This window comes from Ambystoma mexicanum, chromosome 1p, assembly GCF_040938575.1.
Source record: "Ambystoma mexicanum isolate Mex_15411 chromosome 1p, UKY_AmexF1_1, whole genome shotgun sequence".
NCBI lineage: Eukaryota > Metazoa > Chordata > Amphibia > Caudata > Ambystomatidae > Ambystoma > Ambystoma mexicanum.
In genome coordinates this window covers 1034374528-1034402110 of record NC_090921.1, presented here as the reverse complement: position 1 = coordinate 1034402110, position 27583 = coordinate 1034374528, and the positions used below count along the sequence as shown (strand labels likewise).

The following is a 27583-nucleotide window of genomic DNA, read 5'->3' as shown; positions in this document are numbered from 1 at the left end:
GTATTGTCAATCTGATTTAAAAGTGTCACTAGTTTAGCATCGTTATGCCCACCAACAACACGATACATATAGAACAGAAATGCAGAACTGATGGCACAGCTGCTCAAAAAATGAACGTTGGAGGAAAACTTTGATATACCACAATCGCAATGAATTATTTTAGAGGCAGTCAGCAGGGGACCCAAAGTAGTCCAGTTCGTGGTGGGTAACCTCCACCTTTTCATATGTTTTGGCCTATAACTCCCATTAGTGAATGGTGTGAGATCATGGGAGGCAGAGGCAACAGCATCTGGATGGCTCAAAGTTTCCCATCACTCTGCTGCAGCATATACTGTTCCAAGTCAATGAGAGGTGCAAGGCCGATATCTCTGCTTCTCCAATTTATACATCAGGGAAGAGGGCTTAAGTCATTGACTATCCGCTGATATGTTGTTCTAAGTTGTTTAGAACTGCTGGGAAAACTTGTTCTAAGGAAGGAGTTTGCCACAATTTGAAGCAGTTGCTAAAGAACTGCTACCGAGGTTGGCTTCAGTGCAAAACTCACAGATGCTGTACTTTGGGGCTTCTTGGGATATTAGTAATCAAGAATGCAGAGCCACCAAAAGCATCTGAATTTAGCAACGAAAAATAAGAATGTGCCAACAGTGTCCATCTATTTCTTACTTAAGTAACAGGCCAGAGCTCATTTATTGGCAAATGGGGCAGCTGACTAAAGCCACTAAATATCAACTTACCTCAGAGACAGCTAAATACGTTCCACCTGGAGAGGTGGGACTCCCAACCCCCTGTCCTTCCCCAACCAATGGACCTCCCACTTTTGGACAGTGCCATGTGACCCAGGTGGAGTTGCTACTGTTGACGTATGGATGTCGAGCGTGTGCACCCCTCCCCAATGTGGTTACATGCTAAAATGGATGACATCTATAAAAAGAGGGAAAGAGTGAGGCCTGGGGCTATTGGGTCTGACGTCTTCTTATGGCACCCTGAGTGGCGGGCAAGGCTAATGGTCTCATCAAGAGAAGCGTCCCAACTTCTTAGCACTAGTGCTTGATTGTTCCTCTGAGTAAGAAGAGCTTTGTGCTGACCCATATTGTTATTGTTGAATATAATTTCTTCAATGGCTGTAGGACAGATCAGGAGATTGGGCTAAACCCGCAGAATCATCCCACAGAAACACGCAAGCTTTTCTGAAGGTTCTAGTGCAATTGACCACTGACTATACCTCAATGCCAACATGAAAACCTACACTCCAATAACAAATAGACAGCAGTGGAATCTTCACTACCGGCGCTAATGGAACCAATTGAAACTTTCAAATCCCTTTCCGGTGATATAATAAACTGGTTAAAGTCAGAGTGTATGTCTGCTTACAGGTCATGTAGCCCACGACAGTTATCATGTAGCCCACGACAGTTAAGCAGATTGGGTTTCCATTGGTGCCCAGAGGAGATGAAATACTTAGAATTTGGCTGACCAAGGACGTGAGCCATATGAGGAGGGGGAACATGAGATGTATGTCATCAAGCTTAAAGATGGATCTGGATAGATGGTTATATCTTTGTGGGGAAAGGTTAATGCAATTGAAATGTCATCTACACCCTGGACCAATTATATTCTAAGCACGATCCAACTTCCTCTGGGCAAAGACAGCTTGACTCAGAGGCTTGTTGGGATGTGGGCATAGGGTGGGCTCCTTTGACTGCATGATGTGGGAGTGTAGTACGGTGAGAGCATTTTGGAATGAAGTGACTGACAAAGTTCTGGTTTTGAATACTGATTTTGATTTTACAACTATTATCTTGGGGGAGGATGACCTCCTGGATGATCTGTCAGATCCTCGAAATGCTGGGTTTTTTCGGAGCTTCCCTGTGTGCCAACAAAACAATACAGAGAGACTGAAAGAATGATACATTTCCTTCAAATGCTGTATGGGTCGAAGACCTCTGTAAAATGTCCTTGTTAGAGAGAGTCATAGTCCGCAAACTAAAGAAAAATGCTCTTCATGAAGAAACTTGGGGGAGGTTGCTGAACATGTTGTAAAGGCTTCATCTCAATGTTTCTGGTCCTATATATTGTATTGTGATGTGTTTGGGGAGTTGGGGGGTTATTTGTACCTAAGGTGTGTTGATTTCTCAATTTGTTCAATAAAAATGTGAATACAAAAAGAAAAAAGAATACACATCTATATGTGGCTTTTCTAGATTTGGCTGTGTTAATAGAATCTAGTGTGGGCCAAACGTGGCAAGATAGGTGTTCCTGGGCTACGGCTGGAGCTAGTCCAACTAGTCTGGAACTTTAGTCAGTGTATCCTGCAGCAGAGAAGTAGTCCACAACAGATAGTTTCCATCTCGGGCAAGCGCGTGCTTTGGCACCATTACCTTTCATCCTCTTTTACACAGACTACAAGACAGAGGGCTCAGTAAAGTCAGATTAGGCCAGACAAGCAGAATCCACATTTACGTAAAAATTAGCAAACACAAAACTGGAGAATGTGGGTACTGTAGAGGAACAGAAACTGTACAGTACTATCTGCTGGCATGTTCAGAGTATGGCATTCAAAGAATAGTGCCGATGGAAGAATTGCAGGCAATGGTGCTTGAGAGTGCATCAGTAAAGGATAGATTGAAAGAGGGGGCAATGGTAAGCTAAATTGGAAACATCAGGTTCTTTAGTATCTCATGGAGTATATTTCAAATACAGAAAAGTTGGGAAAGTTGTAATAATGGCCTAAAGTAGCAAGTAGAGGGTGTACACCATCAATCGCTTGGACTGAAGTTGCCCAATGAAATCTTAAGAAGAAGATTTCGATGCTGATGTACCCAGTTCCGGTATTAATAGATCCAGCTAAAGGTATCTGCTTTAGGCAGACAATACTGCATGATAGAAATTGACACCAAGAACCCTCCAATGAGGTATTAGACTGTCGATAACATGTTTTAATTTGACTCGATCTAAATTAGGCAATGACTAGAAATGTTCTCTTAAGGGGGGCAGCCACAGCTACACTTGGCATTTAGATAAATAGTTGAAGTGATGAAGGCCTAGCCAGACCTTTGGAAGCCTTTAGGTGGAATCTTCAGCTGGCATCCTCCTACTCAAAGAACAATTACGATTGCTTGCCTGATGATAGGAGGGGTGGTTCGGTTTTTATTATATATGTCAAGTGGTCCAAGCTGAAAAAGATTGGAGTACCCCAGGGACCTGCTTCATGGATAGTACAGTTTACTTGCCTTGCCAGGAGACTTCTGGACATCGAGGGGGTGTGACGCCTCCTGGATTTCCACAAGGTTGGGCTCATTGTGGGGGAGAGAGCGAGACAGAATAGATGAAGTTGCTCTACGTTCTCACACTAGGCATGCATTTTGCTGGTCATCGAGGCAGGCTGAGGTGGATGGACCAAGAGAGCATATATGTTTCAAAGTGGTGGCACTGTTGAATCACTCTTTCAGGAATAACAATCATTCTTGTGTACATTATTCCTCTCATTAATTGCTCACGCGTTAGTTCCCACATCTTACTCTGGCATCTAGTGGAACTGTAAGAAGGCTTTTGTGTTTAAATCCACTGCCTTGCGTAACATATTTTCAAAGCTCATAAGTTTATTGTACTTGTGTCATGTTCCTAAAATGGCTGCTAGGTAAGGTGTGCTGCAACATCGCTACTGTGGCAAGGAAAGGGATCCGCTCAATACATTTTTCATGGACTGCATGTCATTCACTTTGCATGTATGCTGGATGTAGCACTGCACCCCACATCATACAGTTGAGTCCAGCTGTCACACACTCACCACCATATGCATGTACATTGCAAGTAAAGTGTAGCAGAACTCTTAACTGTAGACAGTTGCCCTAGGGATTGTGATGAATCCTGCAGAGTCATCCTAGAATCCCAGCCTAGCGCCTCCTCCCATGTGGTCAGGGGAAGGCAGATGCTACCTGATCCTAGCCCTGGGGGTGTTATCAGGTGGGAGGATCACATTGGAGGAGAAGGCTGTCATGGGAATGTGGTGACTCCGTCGGGAGGGACTCAGTATTCCTCCACTTCTGAGGAAGAGGTTTTATTAATGCCTGAATATTTAATGGCATGTTGACACTGTAGGACCTCCCCTTCCAGATTTACCCAAGGTACCAAGTATAAGAACCTTCCTTGTAAACATGAAGATGATATATAGAAGAGTCAAGGAGTTAATGTTAGTATTGAAGTAATAAACCTAAAAGAGAACCTATAATTCCATTAAAATCTTAATTTAAATATATATCACATAAACCCCTAAACAAAGTGGATTAAAAAGAGATATTGAAGAAGCTAGGAACATTATGGACTTCAAGTCCCATTATGCTCTTAGTACTGAGACGAGGAAGAGAGGCACAGAGTCACTACACTATAGTGAGCGGTCAAGTTTTTCTAATGACCCACACCTGAGCAGGACTTTTAAATATTAAAAGCCCTGTCAGGTGCAGGTCAGTAAAAAAAAAGTAGCAGCAGGAGCAACTGGAGCCTCAGAAGTAGCAGAAGAAAGCAGAGGTCGGCGCCGCCACTTTGCCGATATTGTGATGCCGTACAAAATGTTTGTCGCAGGTCGTAGTGCCATGGAGATGCAGAGGATGCACAGCGGGAAGCAGTGTTGAGACCAGCTGTCCTCAAGGAGAGACTCACTCTCAATGCTCTACATTTTGCTTCAGTGTGAGGACTTCACCAGAGCACATTTGGAGCCGTGTGAACACCAGTGAGAGACAGCACTGGCAGCAAGAAAATTAGGGTAACTGTCATACAAGAAGGGAAAACCTGACAAGAAGCAAAGTGTAACAAATGGGTCCGGAGGAGACGCCAAGATAAACTGGTGAGTTGGCCTGAGCTATTTAACCCCAGGGTGCTGCAAAATAGACCGATTCTCAAGAAAGCACTTTTTGAATACTGGACATTTAAAAGAAAGCAGATTTAACGTAATTACCCAAAAGGGAGAGGGTGAACAAAAGGATATTGTAACCCACATCTCACAAGCCAAAAGGTGGTCATTGTTAAACAACGTGAATGTGACTTGCCTGACAGGAGAGACCCAATAAGAGAACATTGTAACCTGCATTGACCAAGTCAAAGAAGGGCAAATGTAAAACAAAGGGTATACAGTGTTCCCAAAGAAGGGCATTCAAATAAGGGACATTATTACCACCATTGCCAAAGCCAAGAAATATCAAGGCAGATTGAATGTAGCAGTCACAGGAGTTGTAAATCACATTGTAAATAGGCAATAAATAGGTTGAGTGGAAAGAAATAAGAGAAAGCAGGAGAAAAGCCCTCCTTGTAGAAAGGTTCAAGGGGAAGAAAATGATAACCTGCATTGCCAATGGCAAATACATTCATGTAAGAATCATTGTCCTTCTGTACAGCATGTGTATGAAAGAAGTTATAAGCCAATGGTGTTAAAAGCCCAAAGACATATCCCAGAAGCTGTTTTTGGTTTAACTTTCCCCATTGAAGAGTCAAGTGTGGAAAGTTGTGAGCAAACATTACCACTGAACATGAATAGTAATAGTAGTAGGAGTTTTATCCTGGCATGCGAGTGGACCAGGAAGAAGAGAAATTGAAGTATTTTAAATGTGGTATAAGGTTGTAACTGATTGTGATGGAAACAAATTGGCAATTACACTCCTGTGTTTGATGAACTGTTGTGTAATCATCCTGATTGAAGTAGAACTTATGAATTATCCATCCTGGTCAAGGTGTTAGTTGTGAAGAAGCATAATTGGATGAAAATTGAATGGTCCCCTGAGAAAAGATTCTCTTTGTCATGAACTTTTCAAATTGATTTATGAAGAAAATAAAATAGTTTTTGAATTGCCAAGTGGAAGCTTTAACAATTGTTCTAAGAGAGAGAAAACTCTTTTTTTTAAACTGAGAAGTCACTTTGCCAATTGAAGGATATATTGGAGATAACAAACGGTCTATTCCACCTGTAGTGGAAGTGGGTAAAAGAAAATAACTTTCCTGAAATTAACTTTGATTTAAAATATCCTGAATGGATCCAGGGGAAAGGGATCCAACCCTGATCATAAGAGTTTCTGTTTTATTTATATCTGAATATATAATGAGTTACAAAGCTGAAACTGCCAAATGGTTTCTGTATGATTTTGTTGTATGTAATAGTGTGTGGGACAGACATTTTTGCGGACACTAGCTCATTTTCTTTTGGTCTTGGTTTTGTTAGGTTAGGTAAAGATAGGCGTTTGTCTTGCCTCTTTATTATTTAAATAAATGGGGACTTGTGAGGAAACTCCACATATGTGTCCGTCTCCCATGTCTGACTCCTCACAGGATTCATACACTTTTTATTCCCAGTACATACCTCTTGCTGCACTGCACAGCTTAGCATATAGCTGAGTTGCAAGAAAAAATGTGATCCAGCTTTCATAGTCTTTCCTCTTCAATACACTTTTTGTATATATCTATCTACTCTTGGGCTTCCAACGTCTCCAAGCTAGACATCGCTGCTTTTGATCCATTGCTTAAACTACAATGTGTGCTGCATTGCATTGCTCCTTTCTCTCGTCTTTTCAGCCCATGGTCTGTTGAGAGTCCATGCTTCCTACAGTGCTTTGAGTACATTGCATCTGCCAATACAGGAGGCACTATACAAATACAAGATAACAAAGCCTATATAGGGCAGGCATGCTAGAACAATGTTAACATGTTTCTTCAATGAACATCTGTTCATCGATGCTATAAGGAGGTCAACTTGGGGTCAAGTAAATTGTGCACAATTGGAACCACTACAAAACTATTTAGGAAGAAAGTTCTGGGCATTCAAGATCCAGATGTGGTTTCACAACTTGTACACAGTCCGGGCTAGTTCTGTATTACCTGTACAAGTATTTGTGAAGGAATTTGAATATGGATGTTGTTAATGGCGAAAAAGAAATTCTCTGACCACTGAGGAAGGAGACATTCTTTATGCTCAAGCATTTTGCTAAGGAGCGAGGGAAACCGGGTATGTCGGAGCACAGCAAATGGTTACAGGTTGCTGATATACAGCCCTCTTTATGTAATTCCATACAAATTAAGAAACCATGGTTGGCAGAAACACCCAAATGCCCAGGATTTAGAAAGTGAATTTATTACATATTATGCTGATTTACCACATGTGATTCACGAAAGAAGGGGATGAATCTTTACTTCGTTTTTACAAATAAATTCATTTTCATTGGCATGTCAACATAAAACCGGTCAAGAATTTTAGAACAATAACCCCCTTCTAAATCATCTTCCTCCCCTACAATCATCTTCAACACTTTTGTATCTCACATACCCGCATCCCCAAGTACCATAAACAATTGCTTCAGAAGTTCCAAGACACAAGTAACAATTTGGCAAGATCTCGTTATGTTTCATTTTGCACCCCCTATACTTATAAATCCCATTTTCAAACTCCATACTCCTGTGCAGCCCCATACCCCAATCCGAGATTGTGGGTATATCCTCCACTCCCGTTTCTACGCAATGGTCAGGTTAGCAATGACCAGTGCTAGGGCAATAATTGTATGTTGTATAATGCCTAGAGGGCTAATTTTGGGTCTGGATTCCGCAGCCATTCCAATATCCTAGAAATCTTTCCAAAAATGTCCCACCTATAGGACTGCAGAAATGGACATGACCACCCTATGTGATAAAAAGCACCCAATCCATTTTTACATTGTAAGCAGTATGCATCCACTCTCCGCCCCATTCTATGAAGACGCAATGGATAATAATAGAGCCTATGTAACACTTTTAATTGAAGCTGTTGTAGCCTGACACTTATTAACACCTCCTTTGTGGCATACAGTGCCTCACCTCTGCATTCTTCAAAGCCATGACGTCCTTCTCCCACCTTGTCCTCAAATTAGTCATTGGTGTCACGGTGTTATTACAGATTAACACAAAAACCACATTCAACTTGTCCATGGTAATTTCAGATACAACAGCATTGCGCTCAAACAGGGAAGAATCTGTGAGTGCAAATGATCCTTTCAGCTGGACGCACAATGCGTGTTTGGGTTGTGGACACTGAGAAACTCTATAACCGACCGAAATTCTGTCTTTTCCAAACATTTCAGGTTCCTCCCTGAATTAGGTTGTCTGCTCAGGATTTAAAACCTGGCATTTTCCTCAGTTCTTGTAATGTAGCATTCTCCCACCACGGGACAACAAGTCCTACTCGTTCCTTCCAACCCAACTTATTGGTGAGTTTCCAGAAGGTGTGAATTACTGATTTGTCTGCAGGAGGGAGCTAACTATCTGCCCAGCAATGATAGGGGACGCCTCGTCCAGCATTTGAAATCACCCACCATGAACCTCTCGAGTAATGATGCCCATTTCCTTTGTGGAAACTCTTTCCTAGACCTCGCTTTTTGTCTCCTTAAATATGTAACAAGGGTTGTGATATATTCAGTGAGCAACTAACCAAGTCTGTAGGGTTCTCCCTTCAAACTGCAAAACCTAATAGCTTTTATCAATTGACCCTAAATCTGCTATGATCTCCAAAATCCTTATTGATATCCATCACCTTTGGCATGGATTAATCAGGATTACTTATATATAACAAAAGCTCATCAGCATATAGTAAGAGTCGGTCATCTGGTCCAACCAGCCAGTGGAAGCTAGAGAGCACCGGATCCCGCCCGAGCCACTCTGCTAATGGTTGAATTGTCAATGAGAAAGGAAAGGCAATAAGTGGGTAACCTTGCCTAGTTCCTCTGCCCAAGGGAAACTGTTCAGAAATAGAACCATTGACTTTAACCTTGGCCAATGGAGCCCTATATAACAAGTAGACCCAGCTAAGAAGGCCCAGCCCAAAACCCATTTTCTCTATTATCGCCCAAGGGAAGGCCCATACAATAGTCAAAATCTTACATGTGCCATGAGAAAGCAGTACCACCGGAGGGTCTGGGAGTTCCCCAACCAGAGCTTGCACGCTAACTAACCTTTTCATGTTGAACTTCCTGGCAAAAAAAAACAAATTGATCTGGATGTTTTAATGGTGAAATGGTCCCTGAATGATGATTAGTGAGGGTATTTACTAATATTTTAGTTCCAGAAATGTATCTCCTTTTTTTTTAACCAATGATCAATATTAAGGCTATGGGAAGGATACCCTTTTCTCTACTTAAGCGCTAAGTACCAGTTCCAGGGGCTGGAACAGGTAATAACAACCCGGGGGACAAGTTAAAGGACCAAGCGTAGCCCTTGGAATGGGTGCTTAATGCTAAGAACATTTCATTTTCATTCAATGTACGGGATGCCGCGCGCTTCCCGTTCATTGAATGAATATACTGGCACAAGATAGCCACCATGGATCTTGAGCCCCTCTTCCATTTCCATGGTGGCCATGGAGCGGCAGCAGCCACGCGGTGTCTGTGATTTCCGAAGAAAAGAGGTAAGTAGGCTGGGGTGGGGGGAATGGGTAAATTAAAAGAAAAGGGAAGGTGTGGGGAAGATTGCAATGTGGGGCGGTGGAAGCAGCCTTCAAGTTCCATGGAACGTGGGCATGGACTGGTAGATTCAGCCCATCATCCAAGGAACCTGATTGGCTGCTGCCTGCCCCAGGTGCAAATATAATATGGAACCATTTGGTTTATCTACAATTTGAGAGCCAGGATACTTAAATTGGTTCACCTTTTAAGTACTTCCCTTGTATAGACCATTTAAAGCATGCATTCTTTCTCGAGATACAGAATTGAATTATCTTGGTCTTATCTGTATTTAACACAAGCTCATTGTCTAGTAAATATCCATAAAAAGAATAAATAGCTTGTGGAGTCCTCTGGGCATGCGATCAAACAGCAGGTTATAATCAGCATAAGCTTCCATTGTATGTGTTGGTTCCTGTTGTGAGGACCCCAAACCGATACTTTAGCTAGTATGATAGTAGTGATCACTCCGAGACTCAGTCTGTCTCCTTCTCCTTTTATTGCATCTGAATAACTGCCAACCGTATTTCCCTCGCCTCCCCTTCCCCCAGCCCCATTCCATTCTTCCCTCGACCCCATTCCATACTCCGTTCAGCTGCATTCTATATTCCACTCATCCACAACAACCCCCCTTACTTATCATCTAAGTTCATATCACATATATATTCAGCATATTCACATCTACATCTGTTCAATTAGACGTGTGGGCTTGCGGACAACCCTCTGAGGCCGGCCAGTTGAAGATGCCTCATGGACTTCCTCACTCTGTGGCACTATTGGGAAATGTTTAGAACTTTCATGCAAGCCTGTGGGATATTCAGAACTTTCCGGCGGCCCACCACACAGTTTCCTCATTTTCAGCCACATCCTGTAACTCTTCATCAGGATCATTCTGAAACATCCTGCGAAAGAACGAGGCGTTTCTAGTTATTTCACCATCATCCCCTAAAGCTGTAATCATAGGTTCTTTGACCGCCGTGACTACTAGGGGCTTTGGTTTGTATCTGGTATCCATTTTCCTTCGTTGTCTCTGCAGAACTAGCACAGTCTCACCCACTGGTATCTGGTGTTCTTCAGCTCGCCTCTTACGATCTGTCCACTCTTTAGCTCTCTTTCTTTTCTCATTCTCTCTTTCTCTGATCTCTTCATGTTCAAGAGCAGTATAGTCTTCAAGTTGTGGAAGCCCGGTCACTTCTTAACATTTGTGAAATTGCTTGTGGCATGGACATAAGTTCTGTAGCAGCCTTCTGACGTATTCGCTTTATTGTGGCCATGAATCGTTTGACCATGCCATTGGCTTGCGGCCACACAGGTGTAATCTTTTGATGTCTGAAACCCAAATGTGTTGCAAACCTTTTGAACTCCTGTCCTTGGAAAGGAGGACCATTGTCAGTTTTAACTGTATTAGGAATACCCCACTCACTGAATAACTCATATATTACTGTCACCACATGGTGGAATGCCATGGGTACCACATGTTTGACTAGTGGAAACCGGGAGTATTCATCTATCGCTAACAACAAATTATCTCCTTCTTCAAATGGCCCGTAGGAATCGACTGCTACTCTCTGCCATCAGGCCTTGGTACTATCTGAAGTGGGCACAGGGTTTTACTTGATGCAGTCATTTGACAAGCCACGAAGCGTTTCGGTGCATCTTCCACTATCATATCCATGTGCGGAAACCACACTTGATTTCTCAGGATCTTTTTTGTATTGGCAACTCCTCGATGTCCCTCATGCGCTATCATAACAAGAGCCTTTCTCAGACTTTTTGGAGCCACCAGTCGACCCCCCCACCCCCGAGCAGTGTCCCCTGATCTGTTGCGGTCAAGTCACTTCATATTCTTGCTAATATCTGTAAATCCCTTCTATTCGCCTCTCCGTTTTCATATTGTTCCGTGTCTATGCATCTCCGTCTGCTGGACTTGGTAAGCTGAATGGCCGCTTGGATGGTGGGATCAGCTTTACTCTTTTCTGCAAACAGCTCTTTTGTGATGGCTGGGGGAAGGGCATTGAGGGACAAATATGCTATGTATGCTTTCGCCTCCAGTTGCATCGCAGCCTTAGGTGTCCCCTCAGGATGGCGAGACAGATAGTGCGCAGAATTAACCTCCTTCCTTGGCTTATGAACTATGGTGTAATCATATTCTTGCAGGCAAATACCCCACCGCTCTATGCGAGGAGGCATTTAAATTTTGGGATTTCAAAAGAGTGACAGAAGAGCCTGGTGATCTGTGATAAGGACAAATGGTGTGCCGATGACAAAGTGGTGACATTTCTCACACGCCCATACTGCAGCGAGGCTTTCTCGTTCAGCCTGTGAATATACCTGCTCAATAGTATTCAAGGCTATGCTGTCATATGCCACAATGTGTCTGACAGACCTCCTCCCTCCAGGATCCGTCTGAGCCAGAATGGCACCTAGGCCAACTGGACTGGCATCTACTGTAACCTCAGTATCCCAATCAGGGTTAATGTATGCAAGTTGGCGATCACTGGTCACTTCACTCTTGATTGTATCAAAGGCTGCTTGACAGGTTCCATCCCATGCGAATGCAGAGTCTTTCCTAAGCAGTCTGAGCGGGTCGGTCAGCATTGCGTAATTTGGGAGATAACGGGCACAAAAACCTGCCATTCCTAAGAAAGACTGCAGTTCTGTTACATCTTGTGGGGCCTTCAGACCCATAATGGCATTGACTTTATCTGGATCTGCTCTGATGCCCTTGTCAGAAAATATGTGCCCAAAGAAACGTAGACTGTGTTTATTGATGGTACACTTTGGGCCATTTAGTTATGTTATGTTACTTTGCATTTATATAGCGCCTTATGTACCATTGGTATGGTCTCAAGGCACTGGTAGGTTGAACGCTCTCGGGAACCAAAGTCCAGGTCAGTAGAGAGAGTAGAGAGAGTCAAAAGGTGCGTGTGAGCACTGATATGTGTGCAGCTGATGTGGCAATCGTGTGATAGCTGCTTCTTTGCTGTAGGTGTGGAGGCTGAGAGATCAAGAGTATGTGTTCGTTCTGGCAGGTTGTTATCCAGACGGATTTGGCTGCGTTAGGCCTGAGGAGAAACGCCTAGGCTGGAGGGTGTGTGATGGGGAGTATGAGGCAAATGATGGAATGAGAACAGCTATACCGAATGGTGTCATAGTATTGCTGTGTTCTATTTGAGTGGTGGTGTAAAGAAGAGAGTAAGTGTGGAGATGTGAATATGTTGGTTTACCTTAGGTGCTTGAGACCGAGCCCACTCCAATAGTTCCATGTACCTAATCCGTTCCATGTACTCCGACTGTTCCATGCATTACGACTGTGTCAAGCATTCAAAACCGTTCCTTTCAATGCTTTTTCAAACATTCAATGCCCTCCAAACCATTCCATGTAAGTCACGTCATTCTATGCATCCAATCTGTTCCATGCACTCCAATCCGTTTCATGCACTCCAGTCCGTTCCACGCATTCCAGTCCATTCCATGCACTTGCACTGTTCCGTGCACTCACATCTGTTCCATGCACTCAACTTCTTTCCAAGCACTCCAGTCCGTTCCAAGCACTCCAATCTGTTCCAAGCACTTCAACCATTTTATGCACTCCAACCATTTTATGCACTGCTCCTTTCATTCGTTCTACCCCACGTTATCCTTTCTCCATGCATCATCCACCCACATACGTCATCTTCACACGTTCCGTCCAATCCACTTCACCTGTTTCACCCACTTCACCCCTTTCACCCACTTCACCGGTTCCATCCACTTCACCGGTTCCACCCACTTCACCCGTTCATCTACCTACTTCATCCGTTCTACCATTTCACCCGTTCCACCCACTTCACCCATTCTACATCAGTTCACCCGTTCCATCCACATATTCCACCCGTTTCTTCCACATATTCCACCCGTTCCTTCCATATACTTCACCCGTTCCATCCACAAGCTTCACCCGTTCCAACCACATGCTTCATCCGTTCCATCCACATACTTCACGCGTCCCATCCACATACTTCACTTTTTTCAGCTATATACTTCATCCGTTCCACCCAGTTCATCCGTTTAACCCAGTTCACCCATTTAGGGTGAGACCATTGTCCTGCAAGATAGTACAAACCTTTCTCAGTGCCCCATCATGTTGATCTTGAGTAGTGCCAAATATTAGAATGTCATCACTATAATTAAAGGCATTTATGACAGTTGCAATGACTCGCCTTACTGTTTCCTGAAATATTTCAGCTGCTGAAGATATGCCAAAGTTAAGACGCTTGTATTGAAAAAGACCTTCATGGGTAGTGAATGTAGTGATGGGCCTGGAGGCAGGATCAATCACTAGTTCATGGTATCCTTGATTTAAATCTAGCTTTGAGAATCTGGTGGCTTGGTTGAGTCTGTGTTACGCTCACCTGGTATCCACAGGGACGCCACCCAGCCGGGTTACTCGCTGGTATGCTTCTCAGCTTTGCCCTGATGTGGTCTGCGGGGAAGGTTCTGCCTGAATATACAGGAGGACTGTGTTCAAGACTGACCAACTGGGGTAAGTATCCTCCCTCCACCCCCGTATGATTTCAGTCCCTCTGACGCCCTCTCCTCACCTTGTGGTAGAATTAGGCGTGCTCTCCGTCCTGCCTTCTTTACAGGAGCTTGCTGTGTATTATGGGCGAGTGCGGTCCAGTTACTTCACTGGCACCGGCCCGTTTGATATGGTTCAGGTAGGTGTTATTGCTGTTCTTTAGTTTTGTTGCTATCCTACATGCCTTTCTTTTTTAAAATGTCTCTTTTTTCTCCCTTAGGTATGCGGAGCTTCAGCGCGGCGAACTGGCTTGGTTGAGCCCCGCTGGTGAATGATGGTGGATTAAGAGCTCTATGATGCGGTAAGTAAGCGCTATGTGCAGCGCTGCGAAGTCTTGCCTTTGCTAACCTGTGTTTTCCTTTTTTGTAGGTCATGGTGTTCTTCAGCGCGAGTGGAATGTCCGGAGTGGTGCCAGCCGAGAGGCGACCAGCCAGGTAAGCCTTTTGAGCAGTTCGTAATTTGTAAATGTCTCTATTGCTTTCTTTAATGTTGCCTCTATCTTCCTCTTTCAGGTCGTTCTGTCGGGAGGCATGCAGATTCGAGGAAGCTGTTCTCAGTAGCTGCGAGTGTTTAAAGATGAAGACTGCAGGTAAGATGCTGCTGCTAATGATGTTCCTTTTGTCTCCTTGCAGGTTCTGCTTCTCCGAGGTTCGAGGGAATAGCTGGACACGGTGAGCGTCATGTTGCAAGCTGCAAAGTAACGCAAAGCTTGTTGTCTTGCTTGGGTGTGGTTTAAATAGCCCCAACAAAATAGTCCCGGTAAAGTAGTCCCTAGGCTACCACACCCAAAACACTAGACCGCATAGCTTGGTTCTTAGGTACCAAGCTATGTGGATGCCTCCATGTTGGCTGACAATACAATAAAGTAGTTCCCAAGCACATTGTTTTTCATGGTGTATGAGCCTGGCGCCATAGGCGCCAGGACTGGGCCCATGAGGGCTTTTGAAGAGGATGCCAGGCTCTAGAGGCCCGAGTCCTGACTCCACATGGCCAATGGGTTTGCCAGAGGGGGTTTTGGGCGAGGGTCATGACAGCATTCCCCCCTAAGGCCCCTTCCATGGTGTTTCTTCTGTCTGGCCCAGGTTTGGTTGGGAAGTTCCGATGGAATTTCCTGATTAGACGTGGTGCGTGGATATTCTCACTGGGCTCCCAGGATCTATCTTGTGGTCCAAATCCTTTCCAATCGACGAGATGATATAGCTTGGTCCTAGAGTATTTAGAGTCCAAGATATCTTTGACTTCGAATTCTGGTTCTCCGTCAACAAGTATGGGCTTAGGTGGTGTCCCAATCCGTGTGCCGGGTTGCATTGGTTTCAGGAGGGGCACATGGAATACCGGGTGGATGTGTAAATTAGGTGGTAAATCCAGTTTCACGGCTGCTGGGTTGATAATTGCTTTAATGGTATAGGGTCCTAAGAATCTGGGATGAAAGGTCCGGGTTCCCTTGATGGGTACGAATTTAGCAGCTAACCAAACTTTGTCTCCTACTTGATAATCAGGGGCCTTTTTCCGGTGTTGGTCGGCGAATTTCTTTTGTTTTTCTTTGGCATGAATAAGGTGTTCCTTTGCCCTTTTGAAAGCCTGAGTAATGGTTGTGTGTAGAGTCTTTACCGCTGGCATTTCCAAGCTGGCTGGAAGGTCTAGTTCAGAGGTACCTGGATGTCTGCCATAAAGGGTACAGAAGGGCGTTTGTCCCGTGCTTGAATGCAAAGAATTGTTATATGCATATTCGGCTATCCATAGTAGGTCTTTGCAATTCCTTTGTTCGTAGTGCAGCATGCACTGTAAATATTGCTCGAGTGTCTGATTGGTTCTCTCGGTTTGGCCGCCTGTTTGGGGATGGTAACTGATAGATAGGCAAACGTCGATCTGTGCTATTGCACAACATTTTTTCCAGAAGTTTGAAACAAACTGGCTGCCTCGATCAGAGACCAGAACTGAAGGGAAGCCATGTAGCTTAACCACGCCCTCCAGGAACACTTTTGCTAAAGTGGCTGCGTTTGGGAGGCCTTTGAGAGGAATAAAATGGGCCGTCTTCGAGAATAAGTCCACAACTACAGGGATGGTGTTGAACCCTTGGCTTGGAGGTAGATAGATCAGTGATGAAGTCAAGGGAAAGAGTGTGCCATGGAACTGGAGGAATGTCCAATGGTTGTATGAGACCAGATGGTTTTTGTTTCTGTGATTTATTTTGTGCGCAGACACCACAGGACTGAATATACTGAATGATGTCCTTACGCCAGGTAGGCCACCAAAAGTTCTCTTTCACCTTAGCTAGGGTTTTGGCGATCCCAGGATTCCCTTCGATCAGTGAATCGCGATAGTTTGAAATAATATGCTGTTGTAATTCCTTCTTGGGTACATATAGGCGATCCCTAAAAAAGGGTAGATGGTCCTTGATGGTATATTGTTCTTCTTGAGTTTGCAATGCGATGTAGGCATCAGGATTCATTGTCCATTGGATTTCTTTTCATAGTTCTGCTTAGGTTAAGGCTGTCATGATACCCAAGAGTTTGTCTTCAGGTATAATAGGTACTGGGTCTCGAGTTGTATATACTATTTCATCTATGCCCATGCGAGATAAGGCATCCGCCTTTCCGTTTCTGACTCCTGGTCGAAATGTGATTACATAATCATATTTGGCTATGAAAAGGGCCCACCGTAATTGGCACGAGGACTGGGCCTTGGCTGTTTTGAGATATTGCAGGTTTCGGTGGTCTGTGATGACTGTAGTGGTGTGTCTGGCCCCCAGAAGGTAGGGCCTCCAGGCTTTAAAGGCGGATTTGATAGCCAGGAGTTCCTTGTCCATGATGGCATAATTAATCTTTGGAGGTAAGAACATTTTCGACCAGAAGGCCACAGGATGGAGCTGGCCGGTTTCCGGGTCTCTCTGTGAAAGGACAGCCCCCATTGCGAGACTGGGTGCATCAGTTTCAACGACATAAGGGAGGTCTGGACGAGGATGTCGCAGGATTGGAGCGGAGGTAAACCTTCGTTTAAGTTCCTGAAAGGCTTCTTCTGCTTCTTCGGTCCAAGTAAACTTTTTATTGTTTTTTCGTAATAGTACTGTGATTGGGTGCACAACCTGAGAGAAGTCTGGGATGAACCGGCGGTAGAAGTTCGCAAAGCCCAGCATGTTTTGTACCCCTTTCAGAGACGTCGGAGAAGGCCATTTTAGAATGGCATCTACCTTGTGCACGTCCATTCTGATGCCTCCTGGAGTAAGGATAAAACCAAGAAATTCTACTTCGGTGACGTGAAAAAAGCATCTTTCAAGCTTTGCAAACAAGCGATGTTGACGGAGCTTGGTGAGGACTGAACGAACGTGCCTGACATGATCTTGTTCCGAGCCTGAGTATACTAAGATGTCGTCTATGTACACTAAGGCGCACACATCAATTCACTCCCTTAAGACGTCATTCATGAAATATTGGAATGCCGCAGGAGCGTTGCATAACCCGAAGGGCATGACTTGATATTCAAACAAGCCGTACTTAGTATGGAAGGCGGTTTTCCATTCATCTCCTTTTGTGACTCGGACCAGGTGGTACGCTCCTCGAAGCTCCAATTTGGTATAAATCTGGGCATCTTTAACTTGGTCTAGCATCTCAGAGATAAGTGGCAAGGGGTAGCGGTTCTTCATAGTGATCTGGTTCAATCCGCGGTAGTCAATACAGGTTCTCAAGTCTCCTTCCTTTTTCGGTACGAAGAACAAAGGACTGGCTGCGGGGGACTTCAAAGGACGGATAAATCCGTTTGCAAGGTACTGGTCAAAATAGGATTTCAAATTAAGGTTTTCTGGTTCTGTGAGAGCGTAGATCCTGCTGCAAGGGTTTTGTGCACCAGGAACAAGGTCGATCTGACAGTCATAGGGCCTGTGCGGTGGCAATGTATTGGCTTGGTCCTTTCCGAAAACATCCTGGAAATCATGGTATTCACTTGGCAAGGTATTAGTTGCTCCCAGGGTTGATACTTTCGCTCCGGGAGTCATGGGGATACAGACCTTGGGTTTCTCCTCTTGGTAATAGCAGGCAGGGGAGCAGTCACCGGGGAAGGTTAATTTTTGTGCCCGCCTGTCTATCAAAGGTTTGTGAGCAACCAACCATGGCATCCCTAGTATTAGCCTGAACTGAGGTGCCTTGATGAGATCGAATGAAATAGACTCCCGATGTCCGTCCTGGCACAGCAAGGTTACCCTGGCTGTGCACTGGCTTACTGGTTCGGAAGCGATTTCTGTTCCATCCACAGTGGTTACCTTGTCCTTAGTTGGCTTACAACACAAAGGAAGCCCCATCTCTGCTGGCAGTTCTTGATCAATATAATTTCCAACTGCTCCGCTATCGATGTATGCTTCAATGGCATGCTTTCTTGATGACTATTGGTGGTTAATTAAGATCACTGGTATTGCAAAGTGCGAGGTCAGCAACTCTTTCTTCTCACTGGACAAACTGACCTCTACGTTTGTCGAGCTTGGTAGTTTTCAGATTCCTTAGCTTCATCCTTCTCTGTGGCCCCAACTGTTCATCTTGGGGGTTTTACTGGACAGTCCTTCAGGAAATGTCCTGGTTTCCCACAATACAAACAAAGCTGTTGTTGTCTTCTTTTGTCCCGCTCTTGTTTTGTTAATGGTACACGGGGTGTGTTTTCCCTGGGTCCGTCTTAGACCGGTCTGCCTTTCGGTCCTGCAACCGGTGGTCTAGCTGCACGACCAGATTTATGAATTCTGCACAGTCTCTGGGTGGATCAACCACCTGGGCTAAGACGTCCTTTAATTTGCCTCGTAAGCCTCAATGGAATAACATGGTTCTTTTGTTTTCTGGTCACCTAGCTTCGGCAACCAGTCTGTTGAAGGTAGCAATGTATGTTAACAAGTCCTGATTCCCCTGTCGGAGGGGCAAGAGTTCATTGTCTACTGCTTGTTCCTGGGTATGGCGAGCAAAAAGTTTTTCCATTTCTCTCTGGAACCCCCCAAAGTCATGTAATAGAGGATTGTCATGGGTTACCAACGGCACCGACCAATCTGCTGCACTACCACTCAGGTATGATAAGACAAAAGCTACCCGAGCTTGGAAATGCTCCAGACCTACAAAGAAAATGAAGGCGGCTCTGATTGATGAATGCCGCATACTTCTGTGGGTTGCCTGAGAACCTTTCTGGTGGTGCCAGGGGCACTGTTCCAGGTAACGTGATCTGTACCGGAGTGGGTGGTATTGTCATGATTCCTACCCCTGGGCATCCGGACCAGGTCCATCTGTCCCGGGAGCAAGCATCCAGATACTTGGGAAAAACCCAGCAGCCCCGGCTAGGGGCTATCTGGGTACAGTCCTTGCACCGTAGGCGCCAGGCTCATAGAAGGGGTCAGACCTGGCACCATAGGCGCCAGGCTCATTTGCTTTCACTTACCTCATGCAGACCATGCTGCTCAGAATTTAAGCCAATGTGAGGTCTGAAGGGGGACTACTTTATTTCAGGGACTATTTTCTTACTCGGGTGTGGTCTTGGGAACTTCTTACCTGGGACTACTTTGAAGGCTATTTAAACCATGCCCGAAGAGCAGGTCATGCTTCACGTTATTCTGCATCCTGCAGCGTAACGCTCACCGTGCCTGCAAGCCAGTATCCAGTCTTCTGCCATGCCCGCCTCGAGTCTGGAGTTCCTAGAAAAAAGGGAGAAAGAAGGAAAAAGGTTAGAACAAGAACAATACTTATTTCCTCACCTGATTCTGGATCCATCGCGCCTTTGAATGAGAAGAAAGACATTATTTGATGCGCGTCGCATCGCCTGCTGCAGCGCCGCGCTATACTCACCAGCCTTCGCAGCACCTCCACGATCCACCTCTGTCTTTATCATTTCTTCGCCAAACTCCGGCACCTTAGAGGAATAAAGAGCAGCAAGGTGAGCGGAGAGAATAATAAGGCAATATTAGTCACCACAATAGACTTACCTGATTTTACCGCCGGAGGCATTCTTCTTCTCCACGGGCCGGCGCAGCATCCATTCATTTTCGCCAAACTCCGGCATCTAAGGGGAACAAAAGGACAGCCAGGTGAGCCGAAAGAACAAACCAAGGGAATCTCTTTCACCATAATAGACTTACCTGATTTTACCGCCGGAGGTATTATTCCTCAAAACGCCATAATTTCTCACTCTGCACCTGTAATAAGAGAGAAAGCAACAGATTACATACAGGTGTCATTTACCGGACAGTGTTGGATAATACAGACTCTCACCTGAACTTTAACAGCCGCACGAGGCAATCATCTCTAGGGTCAAGCTGCAAGGAATCGGACAAGAGTGAAAGTCAGACATTTTGAACTCTTACTTACGGCTCCTCGCCAGGAACCTCAGAGTCAATATTGTTCTGGAACTCTCCAATTCCTTCGGACCAGTGAAGTAACTGGTTATCCACGCGCCCCTGCATTCTACGCAGGATGGAGAGCTCATCCTTTAAAAATCTAAGGTGAGAATATAAAAAGAGATATCGGAGGTGATTTGAGGGGAGAACAGTGGGGGGGGGGGTTTATCACTCAAATCCACGGGTGGCTAATTCCCTTTCTCCACTTTCAGAATACTTCTTCCGGTCAAGCAGACAAGATTAGGTGGACCAGTCCAGTCTGTCATCTCTGCACTACTCGTCACGTGGGTGGAAACCGCAGCTGTCCAGTTCCGATCGACGCCCCTCTGGGAGCCAGGTGAGCGTAACAGAATGCAAAGCCTACCCACAAATTCCCACCAGGGAGTTATGGAGACCTCCGAAACTGACCAACTGGCCCAATTACCAGGGGAACTAAGGGCTGAAGTACATTCTGCCTGCCAAGAAACAAATGCGCTCAGGAGAGAACTGATTTTGTCAAAGGAGCGAACTGATGACCTTGCTAGGCAATTGCTGCAAAGCCAGGCTGGACAAACACCCCTGCCTGGGCTAGGGGGAAACCCAACTCCTGTTTCATCAACCAAACCTGTGCAAGTAATCCTACCAGGAACTATTCCTTTAGCTCCGCCCGAATGCTTTGTTGGGGACCCCAAAAGGTTTGCCGTGTTTATGAATCAATGCCGCCTGCACTTTTTATGCAGACCTGGAGCCTTTCCAATTGATCAAGCCAAAGTAGCCTTCGTACTATCATATCTCAGTGGTAGCGCAGCCGATTGGGCGATTCCTCTAGTCAACCAGGACGACCCTCTTCTTCGTGACTTTCAGTGTTTTCAATTGAGCATGGAAAGACAATTAGCCCAACATTCAGAGGGACAGGCCCTGGATAACGAACTTTTGTCCCTGCGACAGGGTAACCAGGATCTACTAACCTTTATCGCTACCTTCAATAGGTTGGTGGTGGAAACAGGATGGCCCGAGGTAAAGCGAATTACATTATTCCATCGTGGACTGCAAGGAGAACTCAAAGATGTTTTGGCTCAAGTTGTGAACCCACCTCAAGATTGTGCTGAATATATAGACTTAGTGGTCCAGCTAGATCACCGACTTCAGAATAGAAAGGCGGATCCAGTTAAGTTTGAGAATCGAGTGTTGGTTAAACCAAACGTTACCCCCAAAGGAACTGATGCACCGGAACCCATGCAGATCGGGGGTTGTTAGGGGACCTTTAACTCAGAAGGAAAGAGAAAAGAGACGACAGTTGCACTTGTGTCTGTACTGTGGAACCTCGGGACATTTTCTACGGGATTGCCCAGTAAAACTACCCAAAAAGGTGGTAGGAGCTGCGGACAAGAGTCAAACAGAGTCTGATCCGGGAAACGACCACGCCCGACAAGCGTAGAGGTCCGCTTGCCAAGCTTAAAGAAGGACATTCAGACCTCGCACCTAATCCTGCCAATGGTCCTCATTGATCCTAGGCAGCCATCACGTATGGACGCAGTAAGAGCGTACATAGATAGCGTCGCCATAGGAAACTATATGGATCAAGATCTGGCTTCAAGGATGAACCTATCTCTTTGCAAAATAACCACTACAGATGTCATCACTACCGTCGATGGAACTGAAATTGCCTCTGGGCCAGTAACTCATTCAACTACAGAGATGACACTGTTGGGTCAAGATGGGCATCGAGAAAGCATTGTGTTTGATTTAATCAAGGCTCCACAATTCCAAATAATTCTGGGAATGCCATGGTTGGAAACACATAATCTTTGTATAGAATGGCGAGAGAAGAGAATGACCTTCCCAGATTGTGCGCACACCTTTTACCAAAAAAAAAACCTTGAACAAAAGACTGGCCCCAGTCACTAACCCACCTGTTCAGTTACCTCAGGAATATTAAGAATATCTGGATGTTTTTCAGAAAGAACAGGCAAACACTTTACCACCTCACAGATCTTACGATTGGCAGATCGATCTTGTACCCGGTGCACAACCCCCATGCAGCAGGATCTATGCCCTTACGGAGCCTGAAAACCTTCACCTACGACAATACCTGGATCAATACCTTGCTAATGGCTTCATTCCCCCATCCAAGTCTCCTGCATCCTCAGCTCTGTTCTTCGTACCTAAAAAGGAAGGTGACCTTAGAACATGTATAGATTACCGCGCATTAAACCAAATTACGGTAAAAAACCGATACCCTTTGCCTCTGATCCCCGAATTACTGGACCAAGTTAAGGATGCTTGTATTTATACGAAGTTAGATCTCCGAGGGGCATATCATCTGGTACGCGTGAAGAAAGGCGATGAATGGAAGACTGCCTTTCGCACCAAGTACGGATTATTTGAATATCAGGTGATGTCTTTCGGGTTGTGCAATGCACCGGCAGCCTTCCAGTATTTTATGAACGATGTTTTTCGCAAACTCATTGACATCTGTGTTGTTGTTTACATAGACGACATTCTAGTGTACTCCTCCTCAAGATCAGACCATGTTAAGCACGTTCGAGCCGTCCTTGAAAAATTGCGCCAGCACAAGTTGTATGCAAAGTTGGAAAAATGTGTCTTTCATTCCACAGAAGTTGAATTTCAGGATGTATCTTGACCCCAAAAGGAGTTCAAATGGACTCTCGAAAATTGGACGCCATTCTCAAATGGTCATCACCCAGTTCAGTTAAAGGAGTTCAAAGCATGCTTGGCGTCGCTAATTTCTACCGGAGATTTATCCCTGAATTCTCTCATATTGTACATCCCATCACAGCACTTTTGAAAAAGAACAAGCGCTTCTTGTGGGCTGAAGAAGCTGAAAAGGCCTTCCAAGATCTAAAACTGAAATTCACGTCTACACCTGTTTTAAAGCATCCTCGCCCCGAGCTTCCATACGTAGTTGAAATGGATGCATCCAGTTTAGCCATGGGAGCTGTCCTGTCTCAGAAGGATCCGGAAACTGGTCAACTTCATCCAGTAGCATTCTGGTCAAGAAAATTCTCAGCACCCAAATTAAACTATGCGGTTACCGATAAAGAGTTATTGGCCATCAAATCTGCTTTCAAGGCTTGACGGCATTATCTTCTCGGCACCAGGCATAACATCACTGTAATCACCGATCACAGGAATTTGCAATATTTGAAGACAGCCAAGGCCCAATCATCACGTCAATTTAGGTGGGCATTATTCTTTGCAGAATTCGATTTTGTGATCACTTACCGACCAGGTTGTAAAAATGGCAAGGCCGATGCCCTATCCCAAATAGGAATGGGAGAAGTATACTCGAACCCGGAACCTGTACCTATAATTTCAGAAGAAAGGATCCTTGGCATAACTACTCTACAAACTCTAGAAGACATTCATTCAAAAATCAAGCAATGTTTTAATCCAGCAGCCCTACAGGACTGGGTAAAGAAAGGCCAAGATTATTCATTTATCAATGATCTACCGTACTATCAAGGTCGTCTATTCATACCACACAAGGAGCTTCAGGAATTAGTCATCTCCAACTATCATGATATGCTGATTGAAGGACATCCAGGGGTCGCAATAACTGAAGCTAAAATTAAGAGGCTATTTTGGTGGCCCACCTGGCGAAAAGACGTTAAATCATTTGTGCTATCTTGTGGAATCTGTGCCCAAAACAAAAGCCAGAAGAAGAAACCAGCTGGTCTTTTACAACCTTTGGGTGTTCCACCTACGCCATGGCACACTTTGTCTCTTGACTTTATTACTGATCTGCCTCCATGTAGTGGATTTAACACCATTCTAGTTGTAGTAGATCTTTTTTCCAAGATGGCCCACTTTATTCTTTTAAAGGGATTACCGTCCGCTGCAATTTTAGCCAAGGAATTTCTTGAAAATATTGTTCGACTACATGGATTCCCTTCCGTATTGGTCACAGACCGAGGTAGTCAATTCATCTCACAATTTTGGAAAAAATGCTGCCAACTGGCGCAAATCGACGTGAGGTTATCTACCAGTCACCATCCCCAGACTGATGGTCAAACAGAGAGGACTAACCAGACTCTTGATCAATACCTACGTTGCATGCTACACCAAACCAAAGGTAATTGGAAGGATATTTTGTGGATTTCTGAATACGCATACAACAATTCTGTACACTCCAGAAGTGAACAAAGCCCCTTTTTTACCATGTATGGGCATCACCCTCGAACCTCTGAACTCGATTTGCCCCAACACCTAGAAATGCCCGCGGTGAATCATTTGCACTCTACTATTACACAAGCCTTCAAGGAAGCAACAGAGCATTTAAAAAGGGCAAAAGAGAAATACAAAAGAAATGCTGACCAACATAGGAGTGATGCTCCACAATACCAGATTGGGGATCAAGTCTGGCTGGCTACTAAACACATACCCCTGAAAGGAACTCAGACTTTTAACCCTAGATATTTGGGACCTTACACCATTAAGGCCATCATCAACCCGGTGGCCTTTAAATTGGAACTACCTTCTAACATGCGAATTCACCCCGTCTTTCATGTTTCACTCCTGAAACCTTTCCAACCCGGGACAAGATTAACCAATCCATCTGATCCTATCCTAATTGATGGGGAACCCGAATTTGAAGTTAAAAATATCCTGGACTCTAAGATAGTTAACTCAAGACTTTTTTATTTAATTGACTGGAAAGGTTACGGACCACAAGAAAGATCCTGGGAACCTAGTGACCACGTTCATGCACCCCGACTGGTGAAAAAATTCCATCGGGACTTCCCAGACAAACCAGGGTCAAGAGGAAGAACGACCTTGGGAGGGGCCTGGGGGGGAGGGAGTGCTTTCATGATTCCTACCACCGGGCATCCGAACCAGGTCCATCTGTCCCGGGAGCAGGCATCCAGATACTTGGGAAAAACCCAGCAGCCCCGGCTAGGGGCTATCTGGGTACAGTCCTGGCGCCGTAGGCGCCAGGCTCATAGAAAGGGTCAGTCTTGGCACCATAGGCGCCAGGCTCATTTGCTTTCACTTACCTCATGCAGACCATGCTGCTCAGCATTCAAGCCAATGTGAGGTCTGAAGGGGGACTACTTTATTTCAGGGACTATTTTCTTACTCGGGTGTGGTCTTGGGAACTTCTTACCTGGGATTACTTTGAAGGCTATTTAAACCATGCCCAAAGAGCAGCTCACGCTTCGCGTTATTCTGTATCCTGCAGCGTAACGCTCACCCTGCCTGCAAGCCAGCATCCAGTCTTCTGCCATGCCTGCCTCGAGTCTGGAGCTCCTAGAAAAAAGGGAGAAAGAAGGAAAAAGTTTAGAACAAGAACAATACTTATTTCCTCACCTGATTCTGGATCCATCGCACCTTCGAATTAGAAGAAAGACATTATTTGATGCGAGTCGCATCGCCTGCTGCAGCGCCGCGCTATACTCACTAGCCTTCGCAGCACCTCCACGATCAACCTCTGTCTTCATCATTTCTTCGCCAAACTCTGGCATCTAAGGGGAACAAAAGGACAGCCAGGTGAGCCGAAAGAACAAACCAAGGGAATCTCTTTCACCATAATAGACTTACCTGATTTTACCGCCGGAGGTATTATTCCTCAAAACGCCATAATTTCTCACTCTGCACTTGTAATAAGGGAGAAAGCAACAGAATACATACAGGTGTCATTTACCGGACAGTGTTGGATAGTACAGACTCTTACCTGAACTTTACCAGCCGCACGAGGCAATCTTCTCTAGGGTCAAGCTGCAAGCTGCAAGGAATCGGACAAGAGTGAAAGTCAGACATTTTGAACTCTTACAAACTATATACTTGCGGCTCCTCGCCAGGAACCTCAGAATCAATATTGTTCTGGAACTCTCCAATTCCTTCGGACCAGTGAAGTAACTGGTTATCCACGCGCCCCTGCATTCTAAGCAGGATGGAGAGCTCATCCATTAAAAATATAAGGTGAGAATATAAAAAGAGACATCAGAGGTGATTAGAGGGGAGAAGAGTGGGGGGGGGGGTTTATCACTCAAATCCACGGGTGGCTAATTCCCTTTCTCCACTTTCAGGAGAATACTTCTTCGGGTCAAGCATACGAGATTAGGTGGGCCAGTCCAGTCTGTCATCTCTGCACTACGCGTCACGTGGGTGGAAACCGCAGCTGTCCAGTTCCGATCGACTCCCCTGTGGGAGCCAGGTGAGCGTAACAGGTGTGGCAGGGTTTTGCATCGTTGGATTGCTTCCAGGTAGAGGCATCTGTCCTGCCTGTGATTGCAAGTATTGCCTGCTAATCTCTTCAGTGCTTTCTTTGGTCACTATTAGGTCTCTCTGGAGGGCATTAGTCTCTTGTCGGGTAGAATGAACCTCAGCACGAAGCTCTCCTAGTAATTGGGCCAATTGGTCCATTTCTGATGCCTCCATGGTGCCCAGGTGGTTTTGTTATGGTAGTCTTCGCATTCTGTTATGCTCACCTGGTATCCACAGGGACGCCACCCAGCCGGGTTACTCGCTGGTATGCTTCTCAGCTTTGCCCTGATGTGGTCTGCGGGGAAGGTTCTGCCTGAAAATACAGGAGGACTGTGTTCAAGACTGACCGACTGGGGTAAGTATCCTCCCTCCACCCCCGTATGATTTCAGTCCCTCTGGCGCCCTCTCCTCACCTTGTGGTAGAATTAGGCGTGCTCTCCGTCCTGCCTTCTTTGCAGGGGCGCGTTGTCTTTTGTGGGCAAGTGCGGTCCAGTTACTTCACTGACGCCGGCCCGTTTGATATTGTTCAGGTAGGTCTTATTGCTGTTCTTTAGTTTTGTTGCTATCCTGCATGCCTTTCTTTGTTTAAAATGTCTCTTTTTTCTCCCTTAGGTATGCAGAGCTTCAGCGCGGCAAACTGGCTTGGTTGAGCCCCGCTGGTAAATGATGGCGCATTAAGAGCGCTATGATGCGGTAAGTAAGCGCTATGCGCAGCGCTGCGAAGTCTTGCCTTTGCTAACCGGTGTTTTCCTTCCTTGTAGGTCGCGGTGTTCTTCAGAGCGAGTGGAATGTCCGGAGTGGTGCCAGCCGAGAGGCGACCAGCCAGGTAAGCCTTTTGAGCAGTACGTAATTTGTAAATGTCTCTACTGCTTTCTTTAATGTTGCCTCTATCTTCCTCTTTCAGGTCGTTCTGTCCGGGAGGCGTGCAGATTCGAGGAAGCTGTTCTCATTAGCTGCGAGTGTTTGAAGATGAAGACTGCAGGTAAGATGCTGCTGCTAATGATGTTCCTTTTGTCT

The 27583-nt window shown here is 45.3% G+C and overlaps 1 pseudogene; it reads right to left on the bottom strand.

Annotated features, from left to right (window-relative positions):
* The window catches only part of LOC138520301 (chymotrypsin A-like), a 52524-nt pseudogene extending 32499 nt beyond the window's left edge, over positions 1-20025 (bottom strand).
* Between the last annotated feature and the right edge of the window lie 7558 nt (positions 20026-27583).